The sequence below is a fragment of the Cryptotermes secundus genome, unplaced genomic scaffold (genome assembly GCF_002891405.2).
Source record: "Cryptotermes secundus unplaced genomic scaffold, Csec_1.0 scaffold31, whole genome shotgun sequence".
Classification (NCBI taxonomy): Eukaryota; Metazoa; Arthropoda; class Insecta; order Blattodea; family Kalotermitidae; genus Cryptotermes; species Cryptotermes secundus.
In genome coordinates, this window is record NW_019743147.1 from 2,607,811 (window position 1) to 2,629,213 (window position 21,403).

Sequence of the window (21,403 nt, forward strand, 5' to 3'; positions counted from 1 at the left end):
ATGCTGTCAGCTTCGGGACTATGTACTATCGATGACTGGACGATCAATGAATGTGGAACACAGAATGTGGAATGAGAATTGGTAGGAGAAACTGAAGTGTTCGGAGAGAAATCCCGCCACAGTGTCATTTTATTCACCACAAATCCCACACGACCGACCTGAAAGAGATAGGTCCTGTGCAGAACAAAATAGGAGCGATCTCTTAACATTCGTTGAAACTTTTCCACTCCTGTCTTAGCAGCTCGGTAAATATTATATTACATAATGAAGTAAGTGTGAATTTTAAGATTTGTCTTTTGGGATATGACGCCGTGTAGTCCATTTAAAATCAATCGACGTTTTGGAGGAGCGTTTTATTTCGATTTGCAGCATGATGTGGGAAGCGAGAAGAGCTTACAGTTTCATTATTTGGCTTATTCTTCATCCCTGAAGATGGAGGCAACAATAAACGTCAATAAACTGACTGACAGTTCACATAAGGCGTTCTTTGTTAACTTTGTAAACTGCGCCTGAAATGTGATCCAGTATCAAACGTGAAACATAATTAAAATTGCAGAATTAAGCATAGTTCTATTAGTTCATGATTTGTTTAATCCGTCTTGCAGTGCGTACACTTATCTATCTTCTTCTCTCACTCTCACTACATGTTTCGGCATAAAAATGCCATCTTCAGGTGCTACTCAATTCACGTCAAACTAGTACATTGTATGCCTTGTCTTCACTTTAAAATAACTAAAATATATGTCCATCATATATATTGACAAATGTCAATCGTAAAAATATTAAAACTGTTCAGGNCTAAGTGTTTTTGAAAATTTTAACGTTCTTAGACCGTTTATACTTGCTGCAAAAGATGGTGAACTAGTGTAATATGTTTCTGTTAAAGTGAAAAGGGGATTGGTCTTTATTACAAGTTTTCATTCCTCGTTAATAATAATTTTATAATAAAGTGGCCCATTTTCATAAAAATAGAATAATCTCCTTGTAAAATATTGCGTCATCAGTGATAGACACTGGGTTCTATTTCCAGCTGCAGTGACAACCGCACGATCTCCTCTGTGGTCTGATGGTCAGAGTTCCTGACTACAAATCCAGAGGTCCCGGTTTCGAGTCCCGGCGCTAGCAGATTTTCTGAGAAGTTGTGGGTCTGGAACGGGGTCCACCAAGCCTCGTGAGGATAATTGAGGAGCTACTTAAATGGAAAAGGAGCGGCTCCGGTCTAGAAAACCGAGATTAACGGCCTTGGGGATCCGTCGCGCTGACTATGTGACACCTTCTATCCGCAAAAATTGGCACTATCTTCGCCGACAAACGGCGGTCGCTCAGCCGGTATAGTTCGTTTACGGACTACAGGCCACGGAGTATTTTTGTTTGTGGCAACCGAAATCTCCCTACTGGAGATGCTGAATACACAAAATTCCTCTTCCTTGGAGCTGCCCATTCAAGGTATTACGCATCCTCAAAGATTCTGCAGTAATCGAATTATGAGAAAATGTCGTCTTCTGGAATGTGGCGCCGTGTAGAACTTATGCGAACCGTCGTTTCGGAGGAAAGTATCGCCTCCATCTTCAGGGTAGAAAAATAATCGAGAGAGGAACTAGCGTGAGCATGTCGATGCGGTCTGCACCTGCTCACCCTGGTTCCTCGCTCGCGGATTTTTCTACCATGAAGATGGAGGCGATAGGTTCCTCCGAAATGTCGGTTTACACAAGTTCTGCATGGCGCCACATCCAAGAAGACGGCATTCTTCATAGTCACAGCTGTGAAAAACTCAAAATCTTACATCGAATTATCAGTTTTGAACGTCACTGTAGCAGCTTACCGACTAACTTCGCGTTCGAAATTCTTGGCATCTTGTAAGCTTATCTCTTAGATTAATGATATTTACCAGCCCTTACTTTCAACGGGTAAGTAGACACGATAACCCGTTCTGTGAAGTGGATGGCTCATGTCAGTTTCGACACGGATGCGTTACATTCTCCTCTTTACTGTTATGTTTACGACGTCACTAGAATACACTGCTCTTCCTTGTCTGTGACGTTACGCCTGAAAGCCGGAATAGTCCATTGCTAGACAACGGCTCGCTAAAACACGTATCCGTGACGAGTGGGCACGCAGTTGGTGGAAGAAATGTTGTGGGTGTTGATCTCTATTCGGTTCGCCCCACGTTATAAGGGAGGGACACGTAATTGATTCGAGAGTATCCCGTGTGGAGGTGGAGTAGAATACCTCCATCGTATTTCTGCGAGTCGTAGGAGGCGACGAAAAGGGAAGTCTCGAATATGAGAGAGTAAAATATGGTTGCCAGTCCCACGGAACTCGGACCTGAGAATGACTGCGCTGACGAAGACCAGCAGAAATTGTATACGACAAATCCGTCCTCTCGTCAGAGAGAGCGCCCCACATAAGAAACCCACAACTGTTTGATAGTACTCATAGTACAAATCTAGTCATGAACCCCAAATGGGTGCTTTATTCCAAGACTGACTGGCCGACTGACCGTTGGTCGTAAGATAAGACTCAGACTCGACTCGATTCGAGAGTTTAGTTCAAGAGAGTTAATTCGATAGCTGAGTATTGAGCTGTGGGGTGTTAACCAGCTGACAACGGAAGGTGAAAAAGTGACCGATTCGTAAACCAGAACCAAGTCAGTCACAGCGGAAGAGAAGACACTCGTAGTCCAGTAAGGAATGGAGCAAGACTTAGATAGTCACTGATTGTGAGCTGGTATAATTAGTTGTAATTGTAAAGAAAGCGGCAATACATCGTAAAACCAATCATCCAATCCGGAACCCGTTATCGGAACCCCGGACACGTGACAATATCTTTGACATTACCTCATCAACAGATATAGAACGTTAAGATATTATTAAAAAGTTACCAGATTATATTTTAAATATAATACGGAATCAGAATCTACATACAGAAGATGGCGATCACACAAGACACTTACTGCCCAAGGTTATCTTCTCAACGCGTTGGTACACGTGTCCGGAGATAAGGACTAGCTCTATCGATGGGGCCCAACTGAGTAGGATTTTACTTGAGAACGGAGACCGAATCCAGTATCCGAAACATTTTTTGAAGAAAAAAAAGGACGGTGGATAATGTCCAAAAACGCAGTAATTTTATTAATTTATCATCATTGCAAATGTTTAGATCTTAATTAAAATGTAATTTTATATACGTCACATGACCGGGATAGCTAAGGGCCGGACGACCGAGCTGCCCGAATTAGAGTCCCGGTAGGGTCAAGAATTTTCTCTTCTCCACGTCGTCCAGACCGGCTCTGGGGTCCTCCAAACCTCCTATCCAATGGGTACCGGGGGCCGTTCCCTCGGGGGTAAAACGGTTAGAGGCGAGAAGCTGACCACTCACTTCCAGCTAGTACCGAGGTAAAGAGAATGTGGATCTATACATCCACCGCCCCATACGCCTTCATAGTGCAGTTAAGCACAGGGACAACTGTACCTTTTATCTTTAACGCGACGGCTCGGTGACGATATCCTCTAGTTCTTCTTGTGTCTGTTAAGGGAAGACGAAGCGAGTGGACATACAGGGAAAATGGAATGTTAGGAGGCGTATCTAGTTCTTACGGAGCCTAATAGGATCCTAAAAATATCCTAGCATAAGAATAGGCTGCGTGCTCTAAAAACATGTGTAACTCTTTAAGAGAGCAAACGGCGACAACGTGTGTACAGTTTTCTGACTTAATTCGATGTTTAAATCTGCGTTATAGCAATGTCATGAAGCGCCCTTCCGTAAATGTTTATTGGCTTCAGAGTTTACAGAAGCAAGATATTTTTTTTATTGCTAGTGGGGTGGGACTAAGTCCCTTGTACTGCGGCCACTTCTGGCCTATCGTACCAGATGATAGGTGAGCGTGATTGTGGAGCAATTGGTGGGATGAAGATTGACAGGGGAAACCGAAGTACTCGGAGAAAACCTGCCCCAGCGCCACTTTGTCCACCACAAATCCCACTTGATCAGATTCGGGATCGAACTCGGGCAGCCGCAATGGGAAGCCAGCGACTAACCGCTTGAGCTATGGCGCGGCCTTGAAGCAAGGTAACGTCTCATATTAATAATATAATTTATTCAGTATAATTCTGTCGTTTACAATTAAATTGTTTTCACTGAAATTACAGGCTTCTAAGTAAGACAGTATGCTGTTAGTAGATGGATACCTATGTACCAGACTACACGACGTCACATTCCAGAAGAACAAATTCTTGTATAGTGACGTGTAGTCCGTTGAAAATAAACTGATGTTTTGGATTCATATGTCGCCTTCATCTTCGGGCTCGAGGAATAAGCTAAGTTAGAAATAACCGTGAATCAGCGCTTTGCTTTCCACCTGCTTCACACCGATTTCTTGCTTGGCTTATTCTTGTACTGTGAAGATGGAGGCGACATATTTCTCCGAAACGTCGGTTGACTTTCAACGGACTACATGGCGTTATATGCCAGAAGAAGGAGATCTTAGACAAGCAGTATCGCCACAATGAGACCCTGAATCTTGAAATATTTGCCGGTTTTTATACAATAAATCCACACACAAAAACGCGATATTATATGCTTATTTGTGGAGACTGTCAGTAGCTCAGAGTATAGGCTTATGGTATTGAAGGCAGAAAGTTTTGACGATAAATGAATATAGGATATGAAATGGCGTTGGAGAAAACGGTCGTGGCGTCATTTGAGGTATTAACCCAGGACTTTATTACAGGGACTACTAATCAAGGTAAACCTCATTCAAGACATCCCGTTATCTGAAGTCGAAACGTCTTTGTAGCACGATATTCGATGAAGAATATATAGAATTCGGGGAAAGTGGTTGACAAAATTAGAAACGAAAAAAACTCTATAGCTTTAGTCCGCAAGCGAACTATACCGACCGAGCGAGCGCCGCTTGTCGGCGATGTTAATACCAACTTTAGCGGATAGAGGGTATCTCGTGATCAGCGCAACGAATACCCACGGCCGTTAATTTTGGTTTGCTAGACTGGAGCCGCTCCTTTTCCATTTAAGTAGCTCCTCAATTATCCTCACGAGGCTGAGTGGACCCCGTTCCAGATCTACTATTTCTCAGAAAATCTGGTAGCGCCGGTAATTGAAACTGGGACGTCTGGAGCTGTAGCCAGGAACTCTGACCACTAGACCACAGAGGCGGTCGACAAAATTAGACGATTTCATAAGAAAATGATTGGAGTAAGTAGCTTGAAATCTAACACAGTTGTCTGTTATGTACTAACTAGTAAGTTCCAACATGAGACAGTGAACAGGTAAATGCATGGATCACAAGGAAAGGAAAAAAAAAAAAGGAAGACGGGCACAAGTGATATGACATGCATGAGGGCTGTCAGAATATTTTGAGATAGATTTTTGAACAGAAGTATAAATCGTCTGACAGGAAAACGGAAATATCCTTACAGACCTCCTAACAAGATATTGCGCGCAGAAAAAGGAAACACGTAAAGAAGCGACCGGCGGGAGGACGGCTGTGTGATTGCAGCTATTTGTACGCTGCGCTAAGATTTGGCTACATTTCTGGTTTCCCATAATTTTTCTCTTCTTCACGGCCTATGAGCCCCTCGCACGATGGGTACCGGGAACTCTTTCCCATGGGGTAAAGCAACCGGGGCGTGAAGCTGACTATTTTTGTCTACTTCCAAAATAAAGATTGGTGGTTATACCTCCACTCCTCCATACGTCTTCATAACATAATGCTTATATAATCACATGGAGATCCTCTTTATCGTATTATTCCATAAGCATTATGTGCTCAACACTTTTTTTTAATTGCTAGTGGGGTGGGATTAAGTCCCATATACTGCGGCCACTTCTGGCCTATTGTACCAGCCCCAGATGATAGGTGAGGGTGATTGTGGAGCAATTGGTGGAAAGAAGATTGGTAGGGGAAACCGAAGTACTCGGAGAAAATCTGCCCCAACGCCACTTTGTCCACCACAAATCCCACTTGACCAGACCCGGGATCGAACCCGGGCCACCGCAATGGGAAGCCAAGGACTAACCGCTTGAGCTATGGCGCGGCCTTCCACAAACACTTAATCCTTGGTATTATGGTCATCTAAGAGCCGTGGTATACTTTAAAACAGATGCCAACTCTTCTTTTATTTGAATTTTGCATCCATCTTCAGTTTCAGCGCTTGAAAATCATTCTGTGCATTTTCCAGCAATTGAAATCTGGGCCTTCACACTTATTTAAACAAATCTTATATATTCTTGTTTGCTCCAATTTGATTACAAGCCCCATTCAATTCGATGTTGTTCCCCTAACATCTGCTAGAGGATCAGGGGGTTTGTGTAATTCCGTTTGCTGGACGGACTCTGGGTTATCTTTGCGCAGCCAAATTCCTGCATAACGTCAGCTGTTGATAATGTCAGAGAGCAATAATACCGACTTTAATTGTCGTAGTGTGAGGTCGTATTGTCTCTCATCTTTTTGTAGCGAATCTGCTCTGGGATAAATGTCAGAAAAGCAGTTAAGTCATTAAAACTTAAAAAGCCGAACCCCCTCCTTGCATTCATTGACAGGGGTTTGTGTTAAATTACTAAGTCTTTATTAGCGGAGTGCTTAATTGCCGTGCGAATGCCAAGTTTGGGGAGGCCATTAACTGTTTTATTAACACCCTGAACCCACAAGATGAATGGTGCGGTGTTTCTCAACTAGTAATCCGTATTTCACCGGCATTTATTGCTGTATTTTTCTTTCTTCATTTATTCACATTCGTTGTCCAAAATTCGTGCTTTAGAGTGCTCAATGTATGGAAGGTCTTGAACGATGAACTGAAAAAAATATACACGTAGAAGAAAGCAGGCATGGCCTGTTCTAAGCTAGTGTCCCAGTAACTGATCTAGCTCTGGAAAACCACAAAATCCTCACTCAGGAAGGCTGCCGGAGGGTTAGTTAATTAGTAAGATTGATCTTAGGGAGACAGGTTTTGAGGATGGGAGGTGGATGGAACTGGCTCAGGATCGTGTCCACTGGCGGACTTTGGTATTAGCGGTGTTGAACCTTCGGGTTCTGCTACCAGAGTTAGTTAATTAGTAAGATGGACCTTAGGGAAACAGGTTGTGAGGATGGGAGGTGGATGGAACTGGTTCAGGATCGTGTCCAGTGGCGGGCTTTGGTATTAGCGGTGTTGAACCTTCGGGCTCTGCTACCAGAGAGTTAGTTAATTATTAAGATGCCTCTTAGGGAAACAGGCTGTGAGGATGGGAGGTGGATGGAACCGGCTCAGGATCGTGTCCAGTGACGGGCTTTGGTACTAGCGGTGTTGAACCTTCGGGTTCTGCTACCAGAGTTAGTTAATTAGTAAGCTGAATCTTAGGGAAATAGGTTGTGAGGATGGGAGGTGGATGGAACTGGTTCAGGATCGTGTCCACTGGCGAACCTTGTTGAACCTTCGGGTTCTACTACCAGCGTTAGTTAATTAGTAAGATGGATCTTAGGGAGACAGGTTGTGAGGTGGATGGAAGTGGCTCAGGATCGTATCCCTGCAGGTTTTCTTATCAGCGGTGTTGCCTTTCGGTTCCACTAAGAGGCAATTAGCTGCAGTAAACTGTGACTGGCATTCTGAGCCTGTTAAGACGCGCACGAACGTAATATGAACTGCATTCCGCTGGATTTTCTCGTAGCCTTGCCGAGATGCAGTAAATGAAATAGTAAATTTTGGGTGCTTGAGACCTATAATTTGATATTTCATGAAAATATTTATTGCAATTCTGTTTCGTCCCCTGTCTTGATTACTGTAACATCTTTGGAAGCTTCTATCGTGTTAATTATGGGTGACTTAGGATTCACACATACTGCAATCATGAGTTCGAATCCAATTCTGTGTATGATTACTTAATCGTTTCATCCCCTTTATTTTGTAAAGTTAGATTCCATGTAGTGCCTCGGCTTCTGCGTACATATGTAACCAAAAGCTCTATAATTAAAATAGGCTAATGCCTGAACCTTGGTCTAACGCCAGATTAGTAAAAAGAGAGTAAAGCTATCTCTGTACCAGGCCGTGAAGGCCCATAGGGTTGTGAGACATTGAGGGTACCACATTATCTAGACAATCGGCTCAAAAATGGAGGTAAGGTTGTCAGCCTTACGTGCCGGCCGCGCTTTACTCCCCAGGAAAATTTAATTCGACCCCAGGGCCATAGTGCGGACGGAAGGATTAGGTTAATTGAAAAAAATCCAATGACCTCATCGGGACTTGAACCCGCGACCTTCCAGCTTGTAACGTAACCCCTCAACCAAGTACGCTACCGCGTGCCCCAACGCCAGATTAATACTACTGAAAATTATCCGACCGTGTTCAGTTGGTCATTGTGAATTTCTCTAAGTGGAGGTCAAGGTGTGATGGTTATCATTGATGCGTAACAATGGCCAGTATATTCTCTTTTTAAGGAGACATCCCTTATACTTTATCCGTTATTTAATCATATTTACGTGTGTTCATAAAACTCATAAAATTGCATTTCGACTTCTTAACAGCAGGGAGCTTGAATCATTTTGAAGAAGCTGATAGTCTCTCAGCTAATAAAGAACAGTCTTCTATTTAAGGAATTTCATTACAGTATGACACTTTCAGCTCTCAATGCTGAGATCACTGTTTTATTTTATGCGACGTCGTGTAGTTTGATAGGTAACAGCGTTTAAGCGCAATCTGCTGCCTCTGTCTTCAGGGTAACTCATATCCCAGAAGGGCGTAGTCTAAAATATCGTAACAGTGGTAACAATATCCTAATTATTTTCGTGCTGTACACCATCACACGCACAGTGATCATTACATTCGAGGCTCACGACCCGTTGGACATCCTGCCGGTCGAGAAGCATCAGGCTAATTTACGTTTACATTTTTAAGAATTTGGATTTAAGTTCGGTTTGCAGCAAACTAAAGTTTTAAGACCTCCAATCTCCAATCATATACGCAGTATGACTCCGTGTAGTCCGTTGAAAGTCGATCAAGTTTTCGGAGGGACATGTCGCTCCTACTTCAGGGTCGAAGCATGAATTCAGCACGAAACAGGTAACAAGCAGAGCTCGAAACGTCGGTTCAACGGACTACATTGCGTTATATCCCAGAAGATAGAACCACAGGTCTTATAATAATTTGAAATCTAATTGTGCAGAATCTTCTGTAGGAATTGTTGGTATACCATTCTTGTATCTTATTAACTTTTTGGGGGTGAGACTCAACCCTCTTGTTACGTCGGCCACTGATTTGCCTATTGTACCATCCCCGGATGATAGATGAGTGTGAAGTAAAAGGTGGAATGAAAATTGGCAGGGGAAACTGAAGTACTCTGAAGAAACTTGCCCCAGTACCACTTTATCCACTACAAATCCCATATGACTTGACCTTGGTTCGAATCCGGGCCTCAGCGGTAGGAAGCCGGCAAATAACTGCATGAGAACATCTGTATATATTTACTTTTTAGGCTTATGTATATGTGTGTGTATGTATGTAATAAGCTGTTGTGGATCTCTCGTATTATAGCATGTGAAACTGTAGCCGACAAACATATACTCTTAAAATTTAGGACTTCTGGAAGATTTAAAAGCCAGATTACTGCCTTTAATAGCTGTACATAAACTCACACTATATCTAAAATTACAGAACTCTGTCATACCGACGGCGTATATGGCTTTCGTTTGATATGGGAATAAAACTCAAGTCGCTCTGGGGAAAGAAACAGATTGAGAGCCCTTGTCAACGAAGTGCCGTTCAGAATATCTGGATGTTTAGAGGGATAACATTAATATTCGAATGTTAACAATGCCTGATGAAGAAATTTACGTTTTGTGCTATAATGTTGCAGTGAGTAAGGTATACTATATATACGTGTATGTAGCAATTAAAGCAGCAAATGTGTATTAGCATTTAATTATGGAAAATTCCAGGAACCGGACATAAATTAGGCGATATTTCTGACATTGTAATGGAACACGGAAAAACATGTTTTAAAGCTACACACTGGTTTAGGATGCGATTAAGAGAAGATTGTTGTAGTTACGCTGATGGGCCTTGGGTTTCCGGAACATGTAATTCTCTAGGTTATCTGAAATCACTTATGGAAGATCTGCAATTGAAAAGATTGACGTTATGGGATGTGGCAACGTGTAGTTCGGGATGTCGCTACCGACGTTTCGGAGAAATTACGTTTCTATCCTGAAGATGGCCGCAGCACGTTTCTCCAAGAAGACAGTAATCTTGAGTGGCAACTGTTTATGAAAGGCCTATCTGAATGTAATATTGGATAGTGCAGATTTCCTCTTTAGTTGTTGATCGATTTGTTTTACTCAGAACAGTTGACCCCAATTAACTTCATTACAGGACGTTCCATCATGTTACTGAAATCATATCTAACTGACAGCCTCATAATTAACGATTCTTTGGCATAAAACTATTGACATGTTCCAGTTCTGTGTTACTATAACATTGCATTGACCCACTAACTATCCAACCAATTAATCTCTCAGCTACTCAAGAATTTCCCAGCATTTTATGGAACCTGAGCGTTCGTTACCGTGAGCACAAGAGCCCTCCACTGGTCCTTATCTTTCGTCAGAAGAAATCAGTGATACCACTAATTTTTCCTCTAAGAACTGTTTTAATAATATCGTCCCACATATGTCAAGGTCTTCTTAGGGGTATATTTCTCATTCTGGCTTTCTCAGCAAAGTCCTATATTCGTTTTCCATTTCCAAGTTTTCCTCTACACGCCCTGCCCATCTCATCCTCCTTGACTTGGTCATTGTAATTATACTTGGAGAAGAGTGCAAGTTATGAAGCTCCTCATTATGCAAATTTCTCCAATCTCCTGTCACTTCATCTCTTTTCGGTCCAAAAATTCAAACACCTTCTGTTTGTGGTTCTTCCCTTAATGACAGACACCAAGTTTCACACCCATACAAAACTGCAGTTTTGTAAAGCTCAATTTTTACGTATTCGCCAATTTTAACCTATGTCTTTTATTCTTTGTAATTTATTAAGGACACTGTCAGTTGCTGAGCCTGTATAGCGCAGATCGATAGGATGTTTAGTGGACGATGAATTGGCAGGAAGCGTGTGAGGCCTAATTTGAGGTACTATGCCGACATTTGTCTGGAGAGACTGAGCAAAAACCACGAAAACCTTCAATCAGGATGGGCGGCGTCCCGGCTGAGATGCGAATCGAACACCGCTCAAATAAAGTTTTCTATATGCTTGAGTAAATTCAGCCTGTCCCTGTTTGTCAGTGTGGAAATTACGTGTTTGTTTCATGTTTCGTGACGTTTAAAACTACAAACCCAACAGATACTTAAGTATGCATGTTGACTGCTCATTTGACCCCTTACAAAGCGGCAACATTAGGCCTATAAACGTATACTCCTTGCTTTGACATGACATATTTTGCCCACAGAGCATAGACATGAGTTTCGTATGATTCTCAGAATGAACACTGATTTTTCTGCGTGTTACATTAACCGATCCGTCTTTGTAATGAAGGTACAGTTTTCTGTGAGGTTAGAACTGAACTTCGAAATGCTGTTGGTGTGTGAATGAATTTAAGGCTTCATATGGTTCAGGAGACACGTATCTTTCGATACTCCATGTCTCTTTATGTTCTTCTCGAAGATTTTCTATAAGCTTCTAACTTACAAATTATTATTGAGCTTATAACCGTTTCTATTCATATTTCTCTGAACTAAATATACTATATCAGCAGGTCACGGTAGCATGTACTGTCTTCGCTCAATTGGAAACCGGGAACTTGGGTTCGAATCCCACTCAGGGCATGGATGTTTAGTTTGTGTGTGTGCGTTTTTCTGTGTTTGTGTACAGGTAGAGGCCTTGCGACGAGCTGATCACTCGCCCAAGGAGTCCTACCGAATGTGTAAGATCTAGAAAAACCGAAGTGAACGGAGAAGTTCATGGAGGTAGGCCTAGGCACACTGGGGCTGTAGTGCCAAGGGAAAAATATACTATCTCAAGCATTATTACCACGTGACGTCACTAATTAAGTCACCTGATACTTACAAAAAGTGAAGTTATCCCAGTGCTCAATAGTGAAGCCATGAAGACGTGTGGGGGAAGTGAAGGCTGGTTTCCACGCATTCTTAACTTGGGCATTAGATGGAGGTGACTGTTCTGGACCAGTTTCGAGTACAATTTTGTTCTGATTTCTCGGTTATGTTCACCTCTTTAGTTGTCTGAAACAGGGCCCTAGCCAGGGTTTTAAATTGCCAGGGCCCTGTCCTGACAATTCCTTTAAACACGGTGAAATCAATATAGGTAACTGTTAGTAAAAACTAACAAAATTCTGTTCTTGATATCGTTTTTATTTTAAAGGATAAGTGCAGGTATGTAATAGAATATATCTTCACAAAAGTAGGCCTATTAGAAAGGACATTGTTAAAGATAATTTTATTAAAATTTTTTACATATATTGAAACTTGAAGCTTTATTGGATTTGAGGTTCTCACATTTATGCCTATGAAGATTTGTCTTCTGGTATATCACGCTGTGTAGTCTGGCGAAATTCAACCGACGTTTCGGAGGAGAACAGTGTTTGCTGCACTGCTTCTTGTTGGATTCTTGCTTCGCTGACTCTTCGACCATTAAGACTGAAGCGAAATTTTTCTCCGAAACTTTGGTTCACTTTCACCACAATATACGGCGTTGTATTCCAGAAGATAAAATTCTTCAACTTACAACTTGTTTACTTCTCGCTCCCTTCCAAGTAGAAATTCCTGTATGATCTTGGTGAGCTGTTTGTCGCACGATTCCCATATTACAAGCGCAGTGATATTGCTCATGCGGGCGAGGAGAACTGTACCCATTTCTTTCAACCCAGAATTACGTGCCATGATTTACGTTTCTTCCACCTTGAGCTCTTTTAACTTAAACATTTCGTAATACAACATTTCAGCATGCTCATAAACTGGTTAACAATTTCACTTTCAGGGGCAGTCTTGAAGGTGGAACACTCTGTCGTCCCCCCCAGACTGTCGATGGCCTACGTCGTCAGTTTCTTTTCTTAAATGTTACCTTTACTAAATGTTTCGACATTATTAGGTCATAATCACGTGGATATGTCTGTGTAGTTGCTGCACTGTATTGCTTTTCTGGTCCCTTGTACTAAAATCTATTAAAATAAGCTAGAGTTAAGTAAGATTTTCACGGCGGTGACTATGAGCACCTGCACCTGCTCACGATGGTTCATCGCTTGCGAATTTCTCATACCCTGAAGATGGAGGCGGTACGTCCCTCCGAAACGTCGGTTAACAAAAATCTACACTGCGCCACATCCCAGAAGACGGTATTCTTCATAGCTCCAATTATTGTCGAATTTGGTTAAAATTATTTAAAAATTTTTCATCTTTTCAATGGCTAATTTTACTAATATTAACAACATTTAACAATAATTAGAAGTAATTATTAATCAAGTTTTAGAAAAATGATCTAGAACAAACAGTATATTTCAACAATTACGGAGAATTATCCACCTGATGATGACCTCTTGAGGTCGAAACATGTAGTGTAATAATAATAAAAATATGTTGTGTGGTCGGTAAAATTGACTCTAATATTGATTAAATACACAANGAAGTTACACTTTTAGTACTTCCCTTGCAAATTATAATTCTTGATACTTCTGCGTTTTCTGAGTTCTATGGGTGCATGGAGTTAAAAGTGTTTAAGTTGCTTATTAAACTAACAAACTAAGTCATTTACTAACTCTTCAGTAGAAGAAATGTCTTGAAGAGCTGAACAACTATTCAACTGGGGCAAAGTAGCCCTTGTGCCTATAAGGGAAGACAGAAGAGGACCGTCAATCGTGACACGATTTCAATTGAACTGTGCAGGGAATCCACTGACTCTTCCTGTCACAATGTCTTTCGTTGTCGATTATTTGAAAACATAATTTTAGCCAAAAATAAAAACTCCGTAGTTTTAGTCCGCAAGCGAACTATACCGACCGAGCGACCGCCGCTTGTCGGCAAAGTTAGTGCCAACTTTGGTGGATAGAGGGTATCGCGTGGTCAGCGCAACGAATCCCCACGGCCGTTAACTTCGGTTTTCTAGACCGGAGCCACTACTTTTCCATTCAAGCAGCTCCTCAGTTATCCTCACGAGGCTGAGTGGACCCCGTTCCAGACCCACTACTTCTCAGAAAATCTGGTAGTGCCGGATATAGAACCCGGACCTCTTGATCTGTAGCCAGGAACTCTGACTAGACCACAGAGGCGGACTAAGCCAATCTTTCAACATCTTATAATGCAGACTGTAGTGTCTCATTACACGTATGAATCATCTGGTGATATATCTCTGGTCGTGCAGCGTAGACCTGTTCTTTTTATTACGTCATCATTTCTATGAACCTGTACTCAGTTTCCACGTTAAAATTTGGTACGAAATGTTTATTTCTCTATTCGAATTCTATTTCCCAATAACTATGCTGCCAGATGCAGAATCCGTGGAACCTGAAGAAAGAGATACTTTTATATTTCTTTTTAGGTCGCCATTAGTCTGCCGATTAATGGCTATTGGTGGAATATTCCTAATATCAGGCGATCTTTGTGGCCCATACACGAAGTGATTTCGATCATATTCCGTTTTGAGGATGCACGCTGAACATTGTCAGACGAATTTGCTATTTTAAATACTGGTATAGGTTAATGAAAGAGAGAATTGATGAGTTTGCAATAAACAGTAAGAACAAGAACATAGAGACCTGTATAGAGGAATAAATGACGGTAAGAAGGGTTGCCAACCTAGCAGTAACTTAGTGAAGGATGAGAATGGTGATCTGTTTGCAGATTCCCACAGCATTTTGAATAGGTGGAAGAACTACTTCTCTCAGTTATTGAATGTACATAGGGTCAGTGCTGTTAGGCAGATAGAAATCCATACAACTGAGCTGTTAGTAACTGATCCTAGCCCTTTTGAGGTTGATATTGCTATTGCAAAACTGAAACGGTATAAATCGCCAGGTAGTGATCAAATTCCGGGAGAACTTGTTCAAGCAGGAGGCGAAATATAACTTCCTAAGTTCCATAAGCTAATTACTTCTATTTGGCATGAGAAAAAATTGCCTGATCGGTGGAAAGAATCAATTATTGTACCAATTCATAAGAAGGGTGATAAAACTGACTATAGTAATTATCGGGGGATATCAATGCTATCAACTTCATACAAAATTTTATCCAATATTCTTCTCTCAAGGTTAAGTCCTTATATAGATAAATTTATTTGGGACCATCAGTGTGGGTTTCGACGTAACAGATCAACTACTGATCAGATCTTTTGAATCCGTCAGATACTGGAGAAGAAATGGAAGTACAATGAGACAGTACATCAGCTATTCATAGACTTCAAGAAAGCCTATGATTCGGTTAGGAGGGAAGTATTGTACAATATTCTGATAGAGTTTGGGATACCCATGAAACTAGTAAAGCTGATTAAAATGTGTTAAAACTAAACTTATATTAAGTCTGGATAGGTAAAAGTTTGTATGATGATTTCCCTACCCAGAATGGTCTAAAACAAGAAGATGCTTTATCGCCACTCCTTTTCAACTTTGCTTTAGAATATGCCATTAGGAAGGACCAGGGAAACCAGGTGGGACTGAAGTTAAACGTGACACATCAGCTGTTGTTCTATGCCGATGATGTGAATCTACTGGGCGTTAATATAGATACCATAAAGAAAAACACGCAATACTTTAATTGACGTTAGTAAGGAGGTTGGTCTAGAAGTAAACACTGAGAAAACTAAGTTTATGTTGCTGTCTCGTCACCAAAATTAAGGGCAAAATCATGACATCAAGATAAGTAACAGATGTTTTGAAAATGTGGCACAGTCAGATATTTGGGTATGGCTATAACACACCAAAACCTGATTCAGGAGGAAAGTAAGAGGCGATTGAACTCGGGTAATGCTTGCTACCATTCAGTCCAAAACCTTGTCGTCTCATCTGCTGTCCAAAAACATAAACATTAGAATGTACAAAACTATAATTTTGCGTGTGGTTCTGTATCGGTGTGAAACTTGGTCTCTGACATTAAGTGAGGAACATAGAGTGAGGGTGTTTGAGAACAGGGTGTTGAGGAGAATATTTGGACCGAAGAGGAATGAAGTGACAAGAGGTTGGTGAAAACTGCATAATGAGTTTCATAATATGTACTCTTCAAGTATAATTAGAATAATCAAGTCAAGGAGGGTAAGGTGGGCAGGATATGTAGCACGAATTGGGGAGGAGTACATATAGGATATTGGTGGAAAAGCCAGAAGGAAAGAGATCACAGGGAAGACCAAGGCGTAGGTGGATGGACAATATTAAAATGAATCTTAGAGAAATAGGATGGTATTTATAGAACTGATCTGGCTCATGATAGGGACCAGTGGAGGGCTCTTGTGAACACGGTAATGAACCTTTAGGCTCCATAAATTGTTGGGAAATTCTTGAGTAGCTGCACAATTGGCGGCTTCTCAAGAAGGGCTCAGCACCATGAAGTTATGATAGGTCAACTGCAGTCACCATTACGCACACTTACATTAAAACACACACACTCTTCTAAGCCTGACGTAAGAATCAACAGTTTTGAGGGTTCATTTTTAATTACTTCAAGGAAGTCACTTAGGCCCCTGTTAACTCCATCTACAGATATATCTGCAAAGGATTACGAGGAGATTCCATAAACGTGCGCCATAAGAAATGATAAATTTACCCAGGTAAAGGCAAAGTCCCTGTGCTTAACTAATTAAGCATAACGCCACGAAGACGTATGGGGGGAATGGATGTATAGATCCCCGAGTACCAGAAATATTTACGAAACGGGAGTGAAGCCAAATTCTGCATATTTCTTGATTTATATTTCCAGTCGATTCTAGACGGTTCTGACGACGCGATGTAATCCTCAGAACCAGCTGGCTTTCTTCAGACTTTGTACGCCTTCCGGTATTCTAGAAACTAGAAAACACAACGTTTGTGAAGCTGGGTCTCTTTCTGTACTCAGGTGAGCGGGGAGGCACCTACTGTGTTGGGTCCCTTAGAAAGAGCTAACCTCAGTCACAGGGCCAGGTCCTCATGTGAGAGGGAGACACCAACTCTGTTGGGTCCCTTAGAAAGAGCTAACCTCAGTCACGGGGCCAGGTCCTCATGTGAGAGGGAGACACCTACTGCGTTGGGTCCCTTAGAAGTAGCTAACCTCAGTCACAGAGCCAGGTCCTCATGTGAGAGGGAGACTCCAACTCTGTTGGGTCCCTTAGGAAGAGCTAACCTCAGTCACAGGGCCAGGTCCTCATGTGAGAGGGAGACACCTACTTTGTTGGGTCCCTTAGAAAGAGCTAACATCAGTCACAGGGCCAGGTCCTCATGTGAGATGGAGACACCAACTCTGTTTTGTCCCTTAGAAAGAGGTAACCTCAGTCACGGAGCCAGGTCCTCATGTGAGAGGGAGACACCTACTCTGTTGGGTCACTTAGAAACAGCTAATCACAGTCACTAGTCCACTGATGGAGGTTAGCTCTTTCTAAGGGACATAACAGAGTGGGTGCCTCCCCGCTCTAATGAGGACAGAAACACATCCAATTTCAGAAACGTTGTGTTTTCTAGTTTCTAGAATACCGGAAGACGGACAAGTCTTAAAACCCAGTAATTCTGAGGGCTATTTCCTCTGTTTATATCAGGTTATATAGCATTGAATGTTTGTATGATCGATTAATGGGAAATGATTTGAATGGAAGTGGTGTTTGTCTATTCGCAATACTATTCTGACATTTTCCTGAAGAAACAGAAGGGAGAAAAAAATGCGAAAAACCCCGTCAGTCATGATATCCTGTGTGTCATCTGAGGATTCAACCCAGCACGTCCCTAATAGTTGCCCGGAGCCTTACCTCCACACCAACCTGCTGTGTAGTTTATCGTGATGTTCTGTTGTGAAATTAGCAGTACCGAATTCATAGGGCTTAATTAAATTGAGTTCATTCGAATTTGATCGAAAAACTTACCTGTGCCTACCTCATGCCCCTTATTTGCAAATCGAGTAAGTATTTCATTTTCGTTGGATATGAATCTTTAAGTATTTAATTATACAAAGTCGGGCTGTTGAATATTAAGAACTCATTGATTCATGAGTTATTTAACGAAGCTCTTCAGACTAGGTAGGTTATTGTATTATACCGAAAGTTATAGTTGTGAATGCTCAATTGAAAATAATATGGCAAGAACAGGTCGTAATTTTGTTTAGGGTGGAATCTCTCTGTATCTGTGGTGGAAAGTCGCAAGAAATCTTTGACAGAATAATCAATAAAATTTCAAGATTCAAACGTGAATATTTTAAAGATTAGTTTAATCAACAAGCCAAATTATTGCTCTACAACTTGGACTAATATATGGTCATAACTAGTTCCTACATGCCTGTCACTTGATTAACAACCTGTTTAATTGATAAACCGTTTAGATATACAGCGGGATTTGAAATTTTAAAGGCAGTGACTATGAAGATGACTGCCGTCTCGAATGTGGCTACATGTAAGCTGAGGGATAGGTCCGTCTTTAGGGATAGAGGCAATGGGTTTCTCCGAAACGTCGATACCTTTCCATCAGAGTACGCGGTGTCACATACCAGAATACTGTGTTGAATACTTCAGTTATCTTGCCACGTGATTTATCGATTAATATAGACATATTCACAAATATAATCGCGTAGGCCGGTATTACAATTAATTACAGCTATTCCGTGTATGCGCTTGAGAGACCTAAAGAGGGGTTAGCCGGCTCATAATAGGTGCCCTGTTAGCTCAAGGGAAACCTTTCATTTGCGGGGTTAGTTATTCTATTTGTTCTCATATTCCTTCGCCTTTCTCAGGTCAAATAATCTCCTCATAGTGTTGTGTCTTAAGGCGCGTCCACATTACTCGTGCTCGTGCTCGCCAGGCTTGTGCTGGTCGGGAGACTCCTCTGGCTTTTACATGTGCCCGTAAATCTTCGTCCACACTACTTCAGTTGCTCGCCAGGCTTCGGCGCGTGAGGATCCGTATATTTACTCGTAGTGCGTATAGGCTGCAGTCGCATTTTAATTTATTGGCTACAGTTTATAAATTAAAAATTTTAAATTTGCTTGTCTCGTGATTTGTCATATCGTCCACATTACTCGCGAGTCACACGAGCACGAGTAATGTGGACGCACCTTTAGCTACTCATCAATAACCGTAGCGACATGAGTGATATGTGTAGTATTTTAGGGTCAGTTCTCCTGAAGACGCCGGTGAGAAAAAGATCCCAATTTCGGGAGGTTCTTTTGAAGCCTGAAAAACTTTTCTATGGCTCTCCCAGCCAATTCAGGGTCCAGACCTCTTATTCAGTTCCGTAATCATTCTTCACAGACGGTAGGACTTCCTGGGTGAGTGATCAGCCCGTCACAAGGCCTCTACCTAAACACAGGACAACACAAACACAGAATAAACGCACACAGACACAGATGCGCGGTCTAAGGCAAGAACCGTTTTCGTCCGCTCGAACACTGGGGGAATCATTGGTTCGGATCCCACTCAAGGCATGGATGTTTGTCTGCATTTATTCTGTGTTTGTGTTGTCCTGTGTAGGTAGCGGCCTTGCGACTGGCTGTTCCCCCGTACAAGGAGCCCTTCCGACTGTCTAAGATTAAGAAACTGAAGTGAAACTAAGCGTTTCACGGATGCCCTGAGCTGCAAGTGTGAACAACAGGGATATGTGTAGATAGATCACGTATTGAAAGGTACCTTTTATGCCTCTTCTATAATTAATTATCAGGAATTACAGAGATCTGAAATACCGACATAAAACTTGTGGTACTGACACGAAACTGACGCGTGACCAACAGAACAGGATAGAATCATTATCAAGTATATATAGAACCATTTCGTATCCCACCCCCAATTGTTTTCTTCTTCTTCTTCTTTTATTATTATTATATATCAGTGTTTTGTGGACATATATACATGAACATCCCGATTCAATGGCCTCGTACTTATGGCTCGTGACCCAAATATGGTTTGTGACGTTTAAATAAGCCGCAGATAAACTTGCGACTATTGGAATATCTATAGGAACAAAACTGTCTATATAAGAATTCAAGTTTTAAAGTGATTTTTCTCTGTTAAAAAATAGACCCGGTTCATTTCCAACGTTTAATAGACGAGTAAAGAATGGTACAGCTATCCCTGTAACAGACCGTGGAGGCCCACAGAGTTCTGAGAGGTTGAGACTCCCACATTTTCTAGACAATCGGCTCACAGATGGGGGTGAAGTTGTCAGCCTTATGCGCCGGCCGCCTTTTACTCCCAGGAAGATTCCTGGTACTCATTTCTGTTAGAGGCTGATTCGACCCCAGGGCCATAATGCGGCTGGAAGGGTTAGGTCAATTGAAAAAATCCACCTCATCGGGTATAATAGACGGAACATTTTGAATATATAATTTAAATAAGCGTACATATTTATTTATACATTAATTTTTCAATAAATATCTCTGGCATGAAACCAATCTAATGGGATGTGATAAATTTATATATACGTACATGGATTAGGTTTTGAAAAGAAATTCTGCTATGGGGTTAAAACTAATGCCGGGTTCAAGGTCCCTGAACTGTAGGCATTTTATTGGAGGCTCTCTGTTCTAATTGGTCGCAGTAAAGGGCTATTTGAATATGAAGGGGATATGTTGTTATTGGAGGTTTCAGTTAAAGACGAACTTCATATAAAGGTACACATATCTTGTTAAAACGGATCTCCAGGTTCTAGAACAAAAGAAGATTTTTTCTCAGTTAATCGACAATAATTTTAAAATTCGGGATCCCGATTGGAGAAAATCACGACTAGAACAACCGTCTCGTCTTCACGACTATTGACAGTTCTTACGTGGTCCATTTATGGTGGTGGGAGGGATTATATGTTGAACACTTGACAAGAACATTTTGTAGGCCTACTAATTTCTTCATATATTAACTCATTATGCCTATGCATAATTCTCACACCACGAAATTGTTCTTGTATAATTTTAAATTTCCCACAAAAGATAAGTTTCTTCCATTTCGTTCTAGACATTTTGTGGGACGTTTTTTGATTCACTAACCCCCCCCCCCAACCCAATTTTGTAAACCCAACCATACTCTGTTTATTGCTAGGTTAGAAACAGAGGAGTATGTTACTGTGAGGTACGTAAGTTCACACGTCTATTGTGGCCTCTGGGTCGTAAGAAATTTAAATTTCTCTCCCACAAAATCATAGTGCGGTAACAAATAAGTTACTATGGTGATACGTACATTTCTTCCCAAGCAACGTTACCACTTCGATATATCGACCTTCATTATTTCAGATTCTCATGGTAACAACAAAAGAAATCGATTTATCAACA

At 41.5% G+C, this 21,403-nt stretch overlaps 2 protein-coding genes across 2 annotated transcripts in view; one reads left to right on the forward strand and one right to left on the reverse strand.

Moving 5' to 3' along the window:
- LOC111873710 (runt-related transcription factor 3) overlaps positions 1-21,403 on the forward strand; it is a 641,992-nt gene that overhangs the window by 338,496 nt on the left and 282,093 nt on the right. The gene's annotated exons all lie outside the window — the stretch shown is intronic.
- The window catches only part of LOC111873716 (segmentation protein Runt), a 78,138-nt gene that overhangs the window by 54,972 nt on the left and 1,763 nt on the right, over positions 1-21,403 (reverse strand). The gene's annotated exons all lie outside the window — the stretch shown is intronic.